This window comes from Alosa pseudoharengus, unplaced genomic scaffold (genome assembly GCF_046254945.1).
Source record: "Alosa pseudoharengus isolate Yale_2024_CS ecotype anadromous, Long Island Sound unplaced genomic scaffold, YU_APseudo_1.1 YU_APseudo_1.1_scf_7, whole genome shotgun sequence".
Taxonomy (NCBI): domain Eukaryota; kingdom Metazoa; phylum Chordata; class Actinopteri; order Clupeiformes; family Clupeidae; genus Alosa; species Alosa pseudoharengus.
This window is the reverse complement of record NW_027468859.1, coordinates 7,067,468-7,087,235: the sequence shown is the minus strand read 5'-3', so window position 1 is coordinate 7,087,235 and position 19,768 is coordinate 7,067,468. Positions and strand designations below refer to the sequence as shown.

General features: G+C 40.6%; 1 long non-coding RNA gene across 1 annotated transcript; it reads right to left on the bottom strand.

Moving 5' to 3' along the window:
- Positions 1-11,000: 11,000 nt before the first annotated feature.
- Positions 11,001-12,406, bottom strand: LOC143109825 (uncharacterized). Its single transcript, XR_012983981.1, has 3 exons — positions 12,213-12,406; positions 11,297-11,566; positions 11,001-11,163 (listed from the first exon to the last, which is right to left on the bottom strand). It is a non-coding gene; the product is annotated as an uncharacterized LOC143109825 (long non-coding RNA).
- Between the last annotated feature and the right edge of the window lie 7,362 nt (positions 12,407-19,768).

Below are 19,768 nucleotides of genomic sequence, written 5' to 3'. Positions count from 1 at the left end.
TTTAAATATTGATGTGTGACTGGGACCTCACAGCCCCTTGGTTTATGCCATTAATAATGAAAAGTTTGTTGTTGTCTTTAAAAATTGTGCCACATGCACGGAAAACTGGAAATAGAACACTCAGAGATGTTGCCAAAGACGTCAGAGATGTTGCCATGTGATTGAAATGACAGAATGCGACTCTTTCATTTCATTCATTTCGCCACTTGGAGGTGGATGACTGCTTTCAAGGTGCGATAATTTACTTTTCAGGGCAAGCTAGAGGCACAGATGCAGCGCCACTGTTTGCTGTTCCATTTGCCATCTCCTTAATGGAACAAACCACATGCCCCATTCACACTCCCCTTGTTGAAACAAGACCCGCAGGGACGCCACTGTGCGCTTTTGAACAGAACTTATCTTATCTTTCAGGGTGCACATGCACGACTAATGCTTCTTCTCTCTCTCTCTCTCTCTCTCTCTCTCCACCTTTCTCTCTCTCTCTTGCTAAGCTTGAAAACAGGTTACATCTCGGTCACCTCATCTTCAGTCATCTCTCTTATTTTTTCTTGGGTGACGCTCGACCCTTCCTGGATCTCAGTAACTGCTCTGTTGTCACTGCTGGAGCCGTCTCCGTGTAGCCTGGCTAGCGCCACCACTTCTCAATGAGACGTGGTCTGGAAACCAAACGGTCATTTTCTCGTATTTGAAAAAAATGCCCAGATCCGTTTATTGGGTGCCACGGATGTCTATCAAATGCGTCTGTGCATAGCTCATCATCGTCTTGCTTTCCCCCTTGTTCTGTGATTGGTCCCCTATCTCAGGCGAAAATTTGCTCCATGGTCTCCAGGCTGCCTTAGCAGCGTGAATCAAATTGCGCGCAAGGCAGCATGGGAACACCCAGGCTAGTCTCCGTGGAGGCCTTCGAGGCCCGGTGAAATCACTCCGGCAACAGCAGGGGGCTACTTTGCAGCCCCTCTTAAAAGAAATCCTAATCAACCGAACGCTATCATCAGGCAGAAACGCAGCCGTCTAGAAACCACAGTGGTCTTTGCCCATATAAGGAGATCCCGGAACCATATGGGAAAGGATGACGAACGAAGACATAGACGAATTTCAGAGGTCTATTCAAGGGTGACATTTAAGAAGACATTTAGGTATTTACTCTCTGAGAAAATAATAACCACACTGATGCCACCAACAGGGCACAGTTTATAGCTGACCTCTGTGGCTGGTGGTGCTTCAGCCTACAGCTGGGGCCTCATTTATAAAGCGTTCTTACGCACAGATTTGATCTTAGACCGTGCGTACGCTCAAATCCATGCCAACGCTCAGATTTATAAAAACCGTCTTTGACGTGGAAAAGTGCTTATCTCCACGTCAGGTTCAAACTTGACGTACGACCATTTCCTTGTGGTAATGCCGGGGTACTGCAAGTAATCTGAGGTCTAAGTGCGATCAAAATTTCAAGACCTACGATCTCATGTCTTTCTTTGCCATATGCATGATCAATATCAGAAGATTTTTAAAGACGTTTTTGGACGCAGCTTAATGTTTTTAATGGTTTAGCATAAAACTGCTAATGAACTATACTAAAACTATAGCCCACTTAAGAAAGTGAAAAAACGTATAGCTTACTTATTTCATAATATCTAAAAAAAACACCAAGACCTACGATAGAATGAAACATTCTTACAGGTGATCTAGTATATTCAGCGTTCTCACCAATCTAATATTGACCATAAAATGTCCAATTGCCCTCGTTTAGGAGAGGAAAAGTAGGCTACATTTGTGCCAGGGATGTAGTGGTAAAATAAGAGGTGGGTGAACTATGAATTCTGCAATCTCGGTGAGGTGGACTGCGCCATGCGGTATCGGATTTTTTAAAAAGGCATTCAGAACATGTTTGATAATGGTGGAGGTTATCGTACAGTATTGGGAATAGAGGATAGTATTGGATAATACAGTTTTGAATGTTAAAAGTGAATAAACTCTTTTGAGAGGTGGATAAACTCTAATAAGAGGTGGGTAGGCCTAAACTCTATTTCTGAAATTTCAGAGGTGGATAAACTGTGTTTACTCGCGTTTAGCCTCCACTACATCCTAATTTGCGCTCATAGGCCTATTCCCAGCTTCGTAACAGAAAGGTACTTGAATGTACTGTAAGCTATACAATGTAGGCTATAGAAATTCTATATCATATAAAGCCTACACAACCAAGGGACGGAAGTTATCTTCTGAAAGCAAGGCATCTTCATATTTAGTGTCGGAGTTGCGTAAAGAGGTGCAGAGCGCGCACCTGTTTGCTTTTTTTGACTGGCAGTGCCCAAGATCAGATGACAGTACGTGAGTTGAATAATGTAGGCTAAAATATAAAGGGAGGCCTAAAGCAAACAATAAAGGACAATGTTTAAGCCATTGGACATTATTGAAAGAAAACGATAGCAAAGATATGCAGAATGAATGAATAATCACTGGCGAACTAGGGTACATTTTCAGCAAAAACATAGCCTATCCTAAAAGAAACGTTAAGCCTACATAAAATATCACGCTTAATTCAGTTCTCTGTTTTGTAGACTAAATCAGCATATTACCCTGGGTCATATTGGAAACGTACAGTAGTCTACTGTACCATAACGTACAGGATTATGCTGTAGGCCTAGGTCTTTCCTTCATAAGGTAGGCCTACCCAATTTTTTTTCTACAAAGTACGCCTAAACATAGGCTACTAAAGGTTGATTATTCACATTACTGCAAGCAAAAGGAATGAAAGCGAGCAGAGGACAATGGACATGGATGCATACGATCTCTTTCCAGAAAGCTTTGCTGGAAAAAAACAATTAGTTAAGCTATTCGAACTGACGCATATAGGCTAGTTAACATCAGATGGCATAGGCTAGGCCTATACAATGTTTTCAATATATAATTTTACATAGGCTACAGCTTTTAGGCCATTGATTTCATTAAAACATATGCTAATGATATTGATGAGGGGGTGTTTACAAGGCGGAGACCTAAAACCATCCGGCTGCGCACAAGTTGACGTTCATTTGTGATTTATAATGGGCACATCTGGAAGGGTGGCATACGCACGTTTTTTTGTGCGTACGTTTGTGTTCTCTGAATCACACGTACGATCATTTCAGAAATGATCTAAGATCAAATGAAGGATGGTTTCTACGCAACACTTTTATAAATGAGGCCCCAGGACTGTAGCCATTTCCACTGGCATCTTAGTGGGCTGTTGTGATGGCTGAGCATGCTGTGATGTCACTCTGGTCTTTGTTTGTTTATTTGTTTGTTAGTGTTGTTTTGTTTTTTGGATGCAGAGGGAGATGAGGAGCCATACAAATGAGGGTCTGCGTGGAGCGCTTGATTATCATGAACTTGATTATGAGACTCGAGCGCAAGCCGCTAGATTCAGCCACTTCAAAAAATCAATCTCGCCAGTATCGCCTGCAGGCATCTAGGAAAAGGGGGAGGAGGAAGAGGAGGAAGAGAGAGGCGACAAGTAGAGGAAGGGTATTGGAATTGATGGTGGCAATGTTATTGCTGATGGTGATGACTTCTGATTCTGTTAATCTGGATTGGGGGGCTAGTGGAGCGGGAGGGTTGCCAGCCCAAATCAGACATCTTAATACACACACACACACACACACACTCACACACACACACACACACACACACACACACACACACACACTCACACATACACACGTGCACAAACACACACACACACACATTTCCTGAATTTCCCCTTGGGGATCAATAAAGTATCTATCTATCTATCTATCTATCTATCTATCTCTCTATCTACATGCATGCACACACAATAGCACCATAGACTGAATCAACTTCCGTCGACCGTCTGTATGGCTTCCGTCGACCGTCTGTATGGCTTCAGTCGACCGTCTGTATGGCTTCCGTCGACCGTCTGTATGGCTTCCGTCGACCGTCTGTATGGCTTCACTAATGATGTGTCCCCTGTGGCTCCATCTAAGCAGCATCAGACAAATGGTTGGCACCATCTCAGGACCCAGGAGTAGTCTAGAGGGGAGTAAGGTGTGTTTGGGGGGTCAGAGGGTGTGTGTATGTGTGCGTGTGTGTGTGTGTGCGTGGGGCATGCGTGCATATGTGTGTGTGGTTGGTTCATAAGGTCAACACAAGCAGCAGATTATAAGGCTAAGTCACCTTTGCAGACAGAGTAACAGTGGCACATGCACATCTTAACTTGAACATTTGTAAGATCTGTAAGGCCTGGTGAATACACTTCCCTGTGAAAAGTTTATGATGTCATTGGAAAAGGCCTATTGACATTAAACTACTCCTGACTCCAAAAGACCAATACAATTATAAGAGGTGCTAGTGGGATAGTAGCCTATTATATAACACCATCATGGGCGATGAATAACATAACATTAAGATGCAAGGTGGACAAAAGCATGCATGTGTAGCTTTTTTATTAAAGGTGTCACACACACAAGATGTTTATATCTGAACACACCATACGGTACTGGGGAAGTGTAAATGCAATAATGCACTCCACACATCCAGAAGTCGGACAGATCTAGCTCAGTGAATACAAGCCTTTTCATTTCTTCATATCCAACTGCCTGGACCTGGATTCATTATTAAAATAACCATGATAGCCATACAATTTCCCTATCATGTTCCTACTTCTTTTCAGAATATATGTTTTCCCTTCCAAGAGCCACAGTGTTCGGAACAGTGAACAGTGTTCCTGAAGCATCTGCCTTGTTAATCTACCCCCACATTGAAGCCAAAAGTGAAGTACAATCTCATCACACACAGCTTATCATCACACATGGCTTGCTCATGCCATGAGCAGCCCTTGTGCCACTACAATGTGTTTGTTTATTATTGTTTTTTTTTGTCTTATGACATCATCTTGAGAACATTACAGATGCTGTTCATATGCAAGCACATGCAGTTTTCAAAACATAGTATTTATTGAATAATATAGAGGCGTACATTCCTTGTGTAGATACCCTTCAGGTGTACCCCTTGACCCCATCATAGCTGTCAGATTTGTTTATTTATTTGTTTATTTATTTCTAGTGGAGGGTTTCACAGAAACGGGCAAATCCTTGGGAAATTGCTCAACTCGCTCCACTGCTGCCCCAATTTCCTACACTCACACCATTAGCGTCTACAGAGAGGTCTTCTGAGATATCTACAGCAGGAGAACCCAATGGGACACTGATGACATTACTATTGATCTACACAATAAATGTTAAAAGCAACATCCATCAACACAGAGGGTACTTATTACATCTGACCTTGTACAGCATCTGCCGACACCAAAAAAAAAAGAGAGAGGTGAAAGAGAGGTGGCTTTATCCTGGCGTGTGTGTCTGTGTATGTGTGTGTGTGTGTGTGTGTGTATAATGAGTATATATACTCTTTTGATCCCGTGAGGGAAATTTGGTCTCTGCATTTATCCCAATCCGTGAATTAGTGAAACACACTCAGCACACAGTGAACACACAGTGAGGTGAAGCACACACTAATCCCGGCGCAACCCTCCGGTTACAAGTCTGAAGCTCTAACCAGTAGGCCACGGCTGCCCCCTAAATTCTTTCTTTTTTCTTTTTTTTTATGAAATGTGTGTGTGTGTGCTATTTCTGTTTGTCTGAAGATGTTTTGTGTTTTGTTTTGTCCCACCCAACCAAACCCTAACCCAGAGTGACTCCAATTTGCAAAGTTCCCCTCTCTTCATTTACTCATTTGAAAAAAAAAGCTTCTCCAGAGAAGATCCGACTGGGGAAAACAAAACGGCATGGTGAACAGCCCAGTCATCTTTCATATGACCATTCATTGTCAAAATAATGGAAAAACTCAGAAATCTATAAACAACGGTAAATACTTACGTTGTATTTCCTTGTTTGAAAGGACCAGCATTATTTTCCACTTACAATACTATTAAGGTTTCATTAAAGCGGGTATTGGCAATACAGGACAAAGATTATTGATATCTGAACTTAACAGTCAAGCCATACACCTCTTCAGTGCTTTTGACAATACGATAGTTTGGGACGATACGATAGTTTCTCCCTCCCAGCGGCTTGTTTACCAGCATTAATGACACTTGTTGTTGTTTGGCTGCACCAGAGCAGCTTAAAGCGGCAAATGGAAACAGAAATGTACAAAACATCTTTTGCCCTGACCACTTTTCTGTGATTGGGACAAGGTTCTGGAACTCACACCAAATCAAGACACATTTAATAAAGTTTGACATGGTTACATAGGCCTACATGAGCATGACATTTTTTTTTTTTTTTTTTTTAAACAGAGCACCCCGATTGCATTACAGTAAACATTACAGAAGAAAAAAATGGAACAAGAAATGCTACAATAAACAGTTCATTTCAAATACCATGTGCAAAGTCTGAGTTGGGATGTCCAGGGATATTTCAACTCGCGGAACGTCTCTCGGCCAATCAGAAACAAATAAATAGTTCCAAGGTTCAGGGCCTTTCTCAGTAATTTCAGGCAGAGATAAGGAGAGTCATGCCAGGGACACCAGCTGGTCTTGCACAAGGGTCAGACACACAGGAAGCCCACTGCACCATTTGCTCTGCCACTAAGGTACTGTAGCTCTTTACAATGACCAGAGGGTCGCCGTACAAACATGTAAACCAACCAAAGCCAAAAGCACTGGAGAAATCTACAAAAATTGCAAAAATCCTGGTTCTTCCAACAGCAATCCTGCCCTCCAGCTCTCTCTCTCTCTTCTCTCTCTCCTTCTCTGTGTGTGTGTGTGTATCTTACTGCATTGCTTAATTATCCTTGTGCTTGTATCTTGTTGTGCATATCTTTCCCTCTTGTTCATAAACCCCCCAGGAATGGGTGTTGTAAATCAGCTATATTTATGATCGGTGCATCAGACAGTTATTAGTCAATTTGTCTAGAATTTCTGTATTTGTATTTGTAGATAATTAACAAACTTACCATCAATGGAATACATATTAGAGCTGATACATTATAGACATATATTTCATATAATGTCTATTTATCATTCAAAACATTCTTAAGACGAGACGTGGCAGAATCTTGAAAAATCTAACTTCCCCACACGTGGTTTCACATCATCCTTGGTGGGCAGGAGGAGTTTATTTGTTTAGTAGAAAGAGGGCTGTCCTTCATGGCAGCCTATGAGGCTCTGAGGGCGCTATCGGACAGTCAGTCTATGACTAGCTTCTAGACGGCCTGCATTACATCTCTCAAGACATGAAGATAACATTCTGCTGCGTTGTGACTGTTGCCATCCTGGCACTCACTCACTCCCAAGCAGAGAGAGGGTGTAAGTTGTCAAACTGCTGTATTTTGATCTGTTGTTCCAAATGTTATAATGTAATATGTTGTAGTTATTGGAGTACCATTGAAAACATATTTGTCAATTAAGGTCAGCAGAATACTGTTTCCATTTATAAATGTGTAGTATATTTTCAAATTGCATAAATGTGTGCTCATGATTTCAGAAAGCAATAATCTACTTGCGTGTGTGTATATATTTCTTTGTGTGTTACTGTGCACGCTCATAGTCTGTGCTTGTGAAGGCATGTAATAATAATAATAATAATAATAACTTGGTTTTATATAGCGCCTTTCAAGTAACCCAAGGTCGCTTTACAAAAGGAGATACTGTAGGGCAGGGGAATAAAGGGGAGAAGAGAGGAGGGGGTAGAAGTGGGGTTGGGGGGCAGGGTGGTTAAGGACCATAGGCCTCAGTGAATAAATGTGATTTTAGGTGCTTTTTGAACGTAGCCAGTGTGGGGGCTTGGCGGATATGGAGAGGTAGACTGTTCCAAAGGGTGGGGGCAGCAACACAGAAGGCTCTGTCACCAAAAGTCCGTAGCCTGGAACGGGGGATGACAAACGGGTCCTTGCCAGAGGACCTCAGGGACCTTGGCTGGGAGTGATGCTGGATGACATCGGAGAGGTACTGGGGAGCAAGAGCATTGAGGGATTTGTATGTAAGGAGTAAGATTTTGTAGGTGATGCGTGACTTCACCGGGAGCCAGTGAAGCTGCTTGAGTGTGGGGGTAATATGTTGCCATCGCTTTGTGTGTGAGGATCCTGGCAGCCGAGTACAGCGATGCTGTACAGCCGGGAGCAGCGATGTACAGCATACATGTCGTCTTCTAATTGTCTAACAAACTGAAATTCTATTGTAGCGGCTCCTGGTCCAGAGAAATGCTGTTATAATTATTTCGGCAAGTCGATTCCACCTAGAGCCATAAAAGAATATAAAATCACCCACCCCAGCTGCCCCAAACGTGCTGTGATGTGAGTGTTTGCTTTGCTATCAGCATTTCCTGTTTTTTCTTCTTCTTTCGTCAGTTTTTTGATACTTACTTTGTCCTCATGTTGCTCTTGATTTTCTTTAAGCCTCATCACTATGAAGGGCAAAGAACTGTGCGCCAACCCAGAGGTCAAGCAAGTCCAGGACATTATGGATAAACTGGACGACCTGTTTGGTACCCCGGCCCCCATCCATTCTCGTTAACATGTGACCACAGAAGAGGTCCACCAGCCCTGCGCTCCCTGCTATGCTCAACATGAATGACATGACACTTGTCATGAACGTGTCATAAACATTATCAACAAGTCATAAATGTTTTTGTCTTTTGTTATGTTTAGATGTCTTGTATGTGGAACGCTTTGGGTTGCACTCTGCATGTTAATTGCGCTATACAAATAAAACTGTCTAACTGACTTGACTTGACATAATGCATCTGTCACTTTTTTTTGTCAAGTGTCATTCGGTTTTTGTCACGACAAGTTAGGGTTAGTATCATTCAGTTTTTGTCATGGCAAGTTAGGGCTAGGGTTAGTGGTAGGGTTATGACTGGTTAGGGCTTCAGGCTTGGAACTGAAGGGTTGCCGGTTCGATCCCCGACCAGTAGAAAAAATGTGGGCAGCGGAAGTGGTTGAGCAGCACTGCTCTCCCATGCCCACATCCACGGCTGAAGTGCCCTTGAGCAAGGTACCTAACCCCTCACTGCTCCCCGAGCGCCACTGTAGCAAGACAGCTCACTGCTCTGGGTTAGAGTGTACTTCACCTCACTGTGTGCTCACTAATTCACGGATGGGATAAATGCAGAGACCAAATTCCTTGTATACACAAGTATACTTGGCCTATAAACCTGATTTATATTTACAAAACAATTCGTTAACAGTTCGTCAACTCTAAAGTCGCACATCAATGCAAAGAAATAGTGTTGACATTGAGGGGAGTGTTAATTTATTTTCATTGTGTCCCCTAGGTTATATCTGTGGCCTGAAATGCCTTGTATGTGAAAAAAAAAACTTCGGTAACACTTTACTTGACGGGTGAGTTCATAACACATTCATAGCAGCTGTCATAAACTGCACATAAAGCATTCATGACTGTTTCATGAGACATGACTCAACATTCATACCAAACCTTTCATGAATGTGGAAGACAGAACGACGACAATTTGTCAAAATAAAAGTCCATCAATTGCAAAGCAGCATTGCCGTTTTTGTAAATATTTCATTAATATCTTATGAAGTCTACATCGAATGTCACTTTACTATACAAATTGTGAAGTATTTGTAATCACTGAGTTTAACACTGGGAGGTAAACTAGTCTTGTATTTGTGTAACCTGGACTGGTTCGACATTCCCAGTAGCAAAAGATGAGAAATTATCTGCAAAGGTTACATCATAAAACAAATACATTTTTAAGAAACAAAAATGATTTGCTTGACCATGTCCTGTCTTTTTGGCACTGGACTAGCCTATTGACTCAGATGTGACATGGTCAGGTATGGGTTGATACAAAAACGGCAATGCTGCTTTGCGATTGATAGACTTTTATTTTGACAAGTTGTCGTCATTCTTTAAATGCTGTACAACTTTGCTGTGTCTGCTAGAGAGTAAAATGTATGTATTTTTTTATTTTTGTTAAAAATGTAATGTGTTCAGGAGCAATATCTGATGTGCGGGCTCGGTCCTTTTTAATTTTACTGAACCCAATAACAGCCATTACCTTTACTAAACTTGTGCCTTGATTATAGGCACCAACCTCGGAAACTCAGTTACAGTATAATACTTTTTTTTCAGTCGCTTTGGTGAATTTCTCAGATCAGAATTAATATTCTCAAAACTACTTGTTCAAACTCCACATTATCATATCATTGGTACACATCATAAAAGTACATCCATGCCATTGATTGTGTGTAAATGTCTACTGTTTTTACATTTGTATTTGCTAATGTCATGTTGGTAAAAATGCACTATACTGGTTCCATGCCGAATAGTCCTACACCAAAACAAATATACACAGGAGAGGTGTTAAATTCCTAGTGCTAATAGGTAGGGGATTTCACACAGAGTGGCCAATCAACAACCAAGCCTTTTTACAGTCAAAACCAAAATCACTAACTAAATACAAAAACGTCACCAACAGAACGGCCTTCAAGAGCATTTCTCTGGTTATCAGGACATTATGGAGAAACTGGACGACCTGTTTGGTACTCCTCCTCTCTGAGATGTCCATGTGCACTGCACCTCAAAAGAGTATAGAGTGTAACCTGTAACTCAGCTGCTCTTTTAGAAAACAGAAAGCTAAACTCCTGATGTCAGTCTCAGCAGACATTCCACAATGATGAAGGTATATCTTCTATTATTATTCTGCTGTTTTTGCAAGTAAAAAAAAAAAGATTGACATACAATTATGAGAAAAAGTAATTAGTGACTAATGCTGGATGGGGCATCTCATCATTAAAACCCTCTACTGCATGACTTTTTGTTTTTGGGAGAAAAAAAAATTAAACCCTATTTTAGGGGAGCTTTGGGGTCCCTGATTATAGATCAACAATAAAATTTGACCCCCCCCCACCCCCCCTAATCAGATATTAGTATGTTGCTTTGAGGCAACACTGTGCGTTAAAGGTAAAGAAATGTCAAGGTTTTCTAGAATAAGTAATATCAGTCAAACAAGGAAACTACACAATGTTATTCATTTTTTTTTAAATTTTAATCAATCAAGTGAACAAATAACACATTACAAACATATTGACTATTAGAGAACAACTGGCCAACATTAAAAATAGCCATAAAAAATCTATTTATGAGGTGACATTTCATCTGGTCCCTCTTCGCCTGCTCGCACTTCAGTCTTACACCCTTTCCTAAACAGAGGAATAAGGAAACATAATTTTAACCACTTACATTGATACAAACAGTTATATTTGCTTTTATACACACATACGTACAGTATATGAACATACAATTGACCCCTGAACTTTCAAGTATCTTACGCACCTGATTCAGAGATCTGACTTGTTTATTCTGTGTGGAACTTCAGGAAGCAGTTGCGATTGGTAGTAGATAGATAGATAGATAGATAGATACTTTATTGATCCTCAAGGGGAAATTCAAGAAACAGTAAAGCATAGATGGACATTGCATTTCCGACACATAGCTTTTGGTGTACCATTACACCCTGGTACCCTGCATCGCCCCTTTTCTCCGGTCATAATGCATTTTCCTCTTCTTCCTCAGTCTCAGACTCATATTGAGGCTGATTTTCTTCTGAACAAAAGAAAAGGAAGTACATATTAGAAACACACAATTCTGCACTCACCCATATGCAAGCACAGACACCCACACACAAGCACGTGCACGCACACACACACGCGCACGCCCATGCGCACACTCACATACACGCGCACACACACACACACACACAAACACACTTTTCCAAATGACCCCTTACTGACTCCTGAGCTAAAAAGTGTCCCTTAAACCCGACTCATTGACGAATTCCTCCTGGTCGTCCTCACTGTCACTCTCAAGCTCACTGTCATTATTATTTAATAAATATTAATAAAGTATTAAATATTAATATTTATATTAATAATATTCATATTTATATTGCATAATATACTACATTGGAATTTTAATTAAAAAAAACATTGATTATGGTCATTTAACCATACATAAACATCTCCAGACTTATACATACCAATGCATTATATGGCCGGAATAAATTTGGACTAACTGCACAGTGTTGCCTTGAGGCAACGCAGGAAAAAATACAGTTTTCACATATAAATAAACACAAAATAGGCATCCAATCGATCAAATAAGCTTCTCTGGATACTCATGCACATCCACATATTTTTTTTGGTGTTATGTTATTCAATTTAAATATGATAAAAGGTGAAAATATTCTTACCAATTTGTGCCTTGTGTCCCATGCGGCTTGACTTCCTGAAAGGACTGCTCCTCCCCCAAACAAAAGCTCACACCCACTTCAAATCATCATTTTATTGGACAGAGAGGTGTCTAGTGTTACTACATGAAAAAAATCTGACATATTCTTTTAAAGGGCCAGTGTGGGGATTAAAAATGTATTTTGTTGCCTCAAAGCCACGGTATGCAGTAGAGGGTTAATGCAAAGTCATCTGAAACCCTGGCATGTTAAGGCTATAGCTATTTTCTGTAATGTTTATATAAGGTATTATATGTAAACTTCACGTTGTGATATCAATACATTTACTGTCAGCAAGCATGAGTCACTCATTTCTTTATACCTTTATACCATGTCCTGTATTTCAAAGGTTATGGTTTTGAGGCTAATTAACTCTTAGGCCCTTTCATTTGGCTAAGCAGAATAAACAAATAGTCTGTACTCTCTTGATCATGGTGATTTGTATGCTCTACTTTGAGTCACAGCAGACAACTTAACAGAATGTTCACACTTAGCACCATCTACTGTCTGCTGCTACTACTACTACCACCTTTGTTTTAGGACTCATCTACACAAGTACTGTGAAATCAGAGATCATATCCTAATACGTTTGGACCTAACACTCTTTTAAGTTGTGGTGTTTCCATTTTGCACCTATTATTGAAGCCACAATCGAGGATTGCTCCAGATGCTCAACTTATCAAAAGAAAGCTAGCTGCATTGCTTCTTTACCCAGGGCAGCAGTTTTCAGATGTGCTAACCGGTTACAGTAATGGCTATGGGATTTGGCAGACACTTTTGTCGAAAGCGACACACAAAAAACAACACAATATAGTTAAAAATGTTCACTGTTCATTTTAACTTAAAATATTGACAGTGAACAGTTTTAAAATGATGGTACTACATTAAGGAGAATATTAATAATAAACAATAATGATCAATAGCCTAATGAAAAGAAACAAATACTATAATATACAAACCATAACTCATAAGAACAGCTTAATTAACTAAGTGTATGCTGAACAAAACTGGGTCCTCAGGAGTTTTTTGAAGATGGAGAGGGATGTCCCTGCTCTAGCAGGAACTAGTAGCGCGTTCCACCAACAAGGAACAACAAATTAAAAAAGGTTGGATTGGCCTGAGCATACTGGTGGCAGAGCTAGACGTTGTTCTTCTGAAGAGTGCAACAGTCGGGAGGTAGCATATGCCTGTATGAGGGCATTCAAGGTGGGAGCAGAACCGGAGGCTACTATAGGCAAGCGTTAGAGACTTGAATTTAATGCAAGCGCTAGTGCTAGTGGAACAGTTAGTAGCCTATTATACAACACCATCATAAGCCATGGATAACATAACATTAAGATGCAAGGTGATCGAAAACATGCATGTGTAGCTTTTTTATTAAAGGCGTTTATACTCATCACACACACAAGATGTTTACACCTGAACACACCATACGGTACTGGGAAAGTGTAAATGCAATAATGCACTCCACACATCCAGAAGCCGGACAGATCTAGATCAGTGAATAAAAGGCTTTTCATTTCTTTAAATCCAACTAAGTGCCTGGACCTGGATTCATTATTAAAAGAACCATGATGGCCAAACAATTTCCCTATCATGTTCCTTCTTCTTTTATGATAAGATATTACATCATCTTGAGAATATTACAGATGCTGTTCATATGCAAGCACATGCAGCTTTTAAAACATAGTATTTAGTGCATATACAGGTGTTCTACACTCCTTAGATACCCTTCAGGTATACCCCTTGAACAGACTGAGTAAGCTGGCATAGCTGTCAGCTTTGTTTATTTATTTGTTTATTTATTTCTAGTGGAAGGTGTCACAGAAACGGGCAAATCCTTGGGAAATTGCACAATCAACTCGGAAAGTTGCCTTGAAAGCACCACTGCTGCCCCAATTTCCTACTCACACCATTAGCGTCTACAGAGAGGTCTTCTGAGATATCTACAGCAGGAGAACCCAATGGGACACTGATGACATTACTATTGATCTACACAATAAATGTTAAAAGCAACATCCATCAACACCAAGGGTACTCAGTGGCTCCAATTTGCAATGTTCCCCTCTCTTTAACATCAGCTAGGCTTGGTCGCCATCTAGAGGCCATACATCTCCAAACATTATGCTGTGCTATTGACTCATTTGAAAAAAAAAGCTTTTCAAGAGAGGATCCAACCGGGGAAAACAAAACGACATAGTGAACAGCCCAGTCATCTTTCGCATGACCATTCACTGTCAAAATAATGAAAAAAACTCAGAAATCTATAAACAACAGTAAATACTTACATTGTCTTTTCTTGTTTGAAAGGACCAGCATTATTTTCCACTTACAACACTATTAAGTTTTCCTTGAAGCGGGTATTAGCAATACATGAGAAAGATTGTTGATATTTGAACTTGAACAGTCAAGCCATACACTTCTTCAGTGCTCTTGACAATACGATAGATTACGATAGTTTCTCCCTCCCAGTGCCTTGTTTACCAGCATTAATGCTTAAAGTGGCAAATGGAAACGTACAAAACATCTTTTGTCCTGACCACTTTTCTGTGATTGGGACAAGGTTCTGGAACTCACACCAAATCAAGACAAATGAAGTTTGACATGGTTACATAGGCCTACATGAGCATGAAAAAAATTTGTTTTTAAAACAGAGCACCCCGATTGCATTACAGAAGAAAAAAATGGAACAAGAAATGCTACAATTAACAGTTCATTTCAAATACCATGTGCAAAGTCGGGGTGTCCAGGGATATTCCAACTCGTGAAACATCTCTCGGCCAATCAGAAACAAATAAATAGTTAAAGGCCTTGCACAAATGTCAGACACAAAGGAAGCCTGCTGCACTATTTTCTCTGCCACTCAGGTAGCTCTTTATAATGACCAGAGGGGACGCCGTACAAACATGTAAACCAACCAAAAAACAGCACTTTAGTGTGTCAAAAGCACTGGAAAAATCTACAAAAATAGGAAAAATCCTGGCTCTTCGAACAGCAATCTTCTGTGTGTGTGTGTGTGTGTGTGTGTGTGTATCTTACCGCATTGCTTAATTATCCTTATTACTTTGTGCTTCATTGTATCTTGTTGTGCGTATCTTGCCCTCCTAAACCCCCCAGGGATGGGTGTTGCAAATCAGCTATGATGGGTGCATTAGACAGTTTGTAGAATTCCTGTATTTGTATACTAACTTACGTTGTCTTGCCTTCAGTAACAAGGGCATATCAATGGCATCCATATAATACATATTAGAGCTGATACATTATAGACATATATTTTCATAATTTCATATTTATCATTTAATACATTCTCAAGACAAGACGTGACAGAATCTTGAAAAATCTAGCCTCCCCACAGGTGGTTGCATCCTTGGTGGGAAGGAAATTGTATTTGTTTAGTAGAAAGAGGGCTGTCCTTCATGGGGCTGTCCTTCATGGTAGCCTACTATGAGGCTCTGTTGCAATTGATTTCTCCCTGTGCAGTTTGCTGTTCATTTAAACAGAGGCCTCCGTTCTGCTATTTAAGCTCAGCCTGTTTTGTGACCTATGTCAGATCGTAGCCTTGAAGCCTGATGTTAAGTTCTGTGCCTAGCCTGTCTGTGTTTGCCAGTGCTTTTGTCTGTTTTTGGAACCTTTTTCCTGGATCTTCTGAGAGTTGCCCTGGACTTTATTTGACTGGATCTTTTCTGCTTTTTGTCTGTTTTTGGAACTTTTTCTTTGTTGTTGTCTATGGACTTTAATGTTCACCTGTTATACTGTCATTTGTGGTGTTTTCTACTGACTGGGATCTTCAACTAGATGTACCGCAGAGCGGTACAAAATATGACCGCCGCCCAGTCCAGCACATTTTTTCCACAAAAAGAAATCACGCTGAAAGGCCTATATGATTCTAACTGTCTCACTAAATTGCATTATCCACACTCAATTCTCACTGGTATCTGCTAGACAACAAGTACCAAAACATGATTAGTTCATAGATTTCACATGTAAAATTCATTTTATACAACCCCACCTCCATCTTGCCTGTTCATAATTCTGAGAAATTCTTGAATTGTGTGCATGTGTGCATGTACAGTACATGTTTATGTTGTGTGTGTGTGTGTGCGTGCTTGTGTGTGTGCCTGCGTGTGTGCCTGTGCATGCAAGCGTACATATGTCTACTGTGTGAGTATGTGTCATACGTATGATTACTGTGAATGTATGTGTGTGTGTGTGTGTGTGTATCTGTTTGTGCACATGTGTGCACATGAAATGGGTTAACATGACCCCTGGAGGCAAACATACGGGAAAAAAATGGTCATCCTAGGCCCTACAGTTCTCAAGATATTCACAGAGAACTGTGTCTGCCCTACCCTCCTTTAGGGGGGTCCAGTCCAGCAGGGGCCTAGAGATCAAAACGAAAAACGACGGTTCCATGCTATCCATGTACATGCCCACCAAGTTTTGTGTACCCCGGTCTTTCAGTGTCCTGGGAATCCTTGTTGGTGTACGTCACTAAATGTACACATAAATTATTTTATTGTAAGGCCCGCCATGAACGAAAGTACACAAAACTTGGCATACATTCGGAGGGTGTCATAATGATCCTACACTTTTAATTTCGTGCAGTTTTGACCTTGTCAGCCAGAGATATTGTGATGAACATTTTTTGCTCTTTAATTTTTAACTAGGTGGCGCTATACATGAAATAAGTGGTAATGGGATGGGTTGACATGCCCCCTTAAGACCAACATACATAAAAAAGGTGGACCTCCTAGGCCCTACGGTTCTCGAGATATTCACAGAAAACTGTCTCCGGCCACCTACAGGCCAGTTGGTGTATAGTAACATAAATTAATTTATTTGGTGGCCCCCCATGAACGGAATTCCACAAAACTTGGCGTGCATACAGAGGGTGTCATAATGATCCTATAATTTCGTGCAGTTTTGACTAAGTTAGGTCACAGATACCTTCGATTACAACACCTCATTTTTACTTTTTTGTGTTTAACTAGGTGGCGCTATACATGAAATGAGTGGTTATGGAATGGGTTGACATGGCCCCTTGAGATCAACATACAAAAAAAAAATGGTCCTCCTAAACCTTACGGTTTTCGAGATATTCACAGAAAACTGTGTCTGCCCTACCCTCCTTTCGGGGGGTCCAGTCCAGCGGGGGGGGGGGGGGGGGGGGGGGCTACAGATCAAAACGATGGTTCCATGCTATCCATGACCGCCGCTTCGCTGCGCGGCGGTCATAATAATTACACAAAAGTCTCTATTTTTGCATTTTCTTTGTTGGCTTCATGGGTGTGTATAAGATGGACTATACATCTGCACAACTAATATTGGATAAAAGATGAATATTTAATTCCTATGGATTCCTGTGAATATTTCAAGACTAGGAATGTAGTGGTAAAATAAGAGGTGGGTGAACTATGAATTCTGTGATCACGAGGTGGACTGCTCCATGCGGTATCAGATTTTTAGAAAAGACATTCAGAACTTGTTTGATGATGGTGGAGGTTATTGTCCAATGTTTATAACAAAAGTGACATTAAGTGGTTCATAGAGTGTTGATGAGTGTACATAGTTATATTATTGTGGATAATAGTGTGATTTTTAAATGTTAACAGTTGTAATTGGTGAACAAACTCTTTTGAGAGGTGGATAAACTCTAATAAGAGGTGGATAAATTATTTCTGAAATTTCATAGGTGGGTAAACTGCGTTTAGGCCTACTTGCGTGTAGCCTCCACTACATCTCTGTTCAAGACCCAATGCTGCATCTACTTATTGCTAAGGATATAGGGTACACTGCAGCTAGAAGGGAAGCACTAAAGGTGAGGAGAGGAGGAGGGCATTTTTGACTAAATTTAATTGAGACATAACCTTAGCACAAAGTAGTAGGCTAACGTTACTGCCATCAAGCTGCAATGATTTGCCGCGAATGAATACCGCCCAAATCTGTCGAGTCATCTTGTAGTGGTGCGTCAAGTACAACGTATAGCCTATTCCATTCCACTATTGATGACACGAAAAACAATAACGGTAACTCATTAACTATTTGAAACTAAAGCAACGAGTCAGTTTTTTTAAATGTAAGGAGTAGAAAGTACTGATATTCGTGTTAAAATGTAAGGAGTAAAAGTAAAGTCACCACAAAAATAAATAGTAAAGTAAAGTAAAAATATCTGAAAAATCAACTTAAGTACAGTAACAAAGTATTTGTACTTCATTACTTCCCATCTATGCATAAAACAGAACACACTTACTCACCCCAGCTATAAATGCATGCATTTGACAGCTAAATGCACTGGGACAAGGTAGCTTCCTATCAGGGTTATCACAGCATAGTAGGCCTAGGCTAAGTTGGAAACTGGCCCTTAAGGCAGTGTTTTTGTATTTCTCTGTCCACGGATGAGGTGAACGTAACGGGAAGCAGGTTATAACTGTTGACCCTTGAGGCACACGCAACGCTGAATGATATTTTATAAAAAACAGTTTTATTAAATGATCTTAAAAATTGAGCGGTTCAGATACGACACAAACAGTTCGACACAAAAATACATTACCAGTTGTAAGCAATTAAAAGTGACCTGACCCCCAGAGGCAATACAGGGAACAACAGTAGGCTAGTGTGATTTCCTTACAGCTACTCAATACTCCCGGTGACTAATAGCCCCCAGATAATCAATAGCCTAGGGGAAGCTTACAACCCATTTACAGTATAGGACCAGTGTGCAAGGGCTGAAGGGCCACAGGATAAATCAATAGCCTATGTGAAGTTCACAACCCAATTGCAGTATAAGACCAGTATGAAAGAACTGAAGGGCCACAGAACAAATCAATAGCCCATGTAAGTTTACATAGGACCAGTATGGAAGCACTGAAAGACTACAAAACAAATCAATAGCCTAGCATATGTAAAATACCATATTCTGGCGCCCTCTAGAGGGGGGAGATCTCAGGCTATAATGCTCTACACAATGTGGGTATGCCTGACGGTGTGACGGAACACAGCACACAATAATCATGTAACACAGCACACAATTATCAATCCTCACGGCAAACGCAAAGGGCCATACAAGCCAACAGTATCACGGTGAATCATAAGAGCACTGAACATCACGGCAAATTTAAGCTACAGTGACACTCAGACAAAACGGGCAATAGGCCCACATAGCTAGGATGCAATTCATGAAAATTGGGCACTTCTGGACAAGTTTTTGATTTTTGGCAGGGTGTTAGGTATAGGCCTAAGGTTTTCAAAAATCCATGGATACAAGTTGGGGCGGCCCCCCTAGTGGCAGTTATCCATAAAATCCAAAATGGCCCTCGCCGAAAAGAGAAAAGGTTATATCTCAGCTTCCTTAAGTCTTAAATTGTTGTATAATGTATTTTCTCTACTTTGTTTGATACAAGGAATCCAATTTTGATATGTTCTTCTTATTTTAAGTCCATTTTCATGTAGTATTATAGTCATATTTAGCTCATAAACTGTCAATATCTCTGAAAAAGTCACATTGAAATACTCAGGTCCCT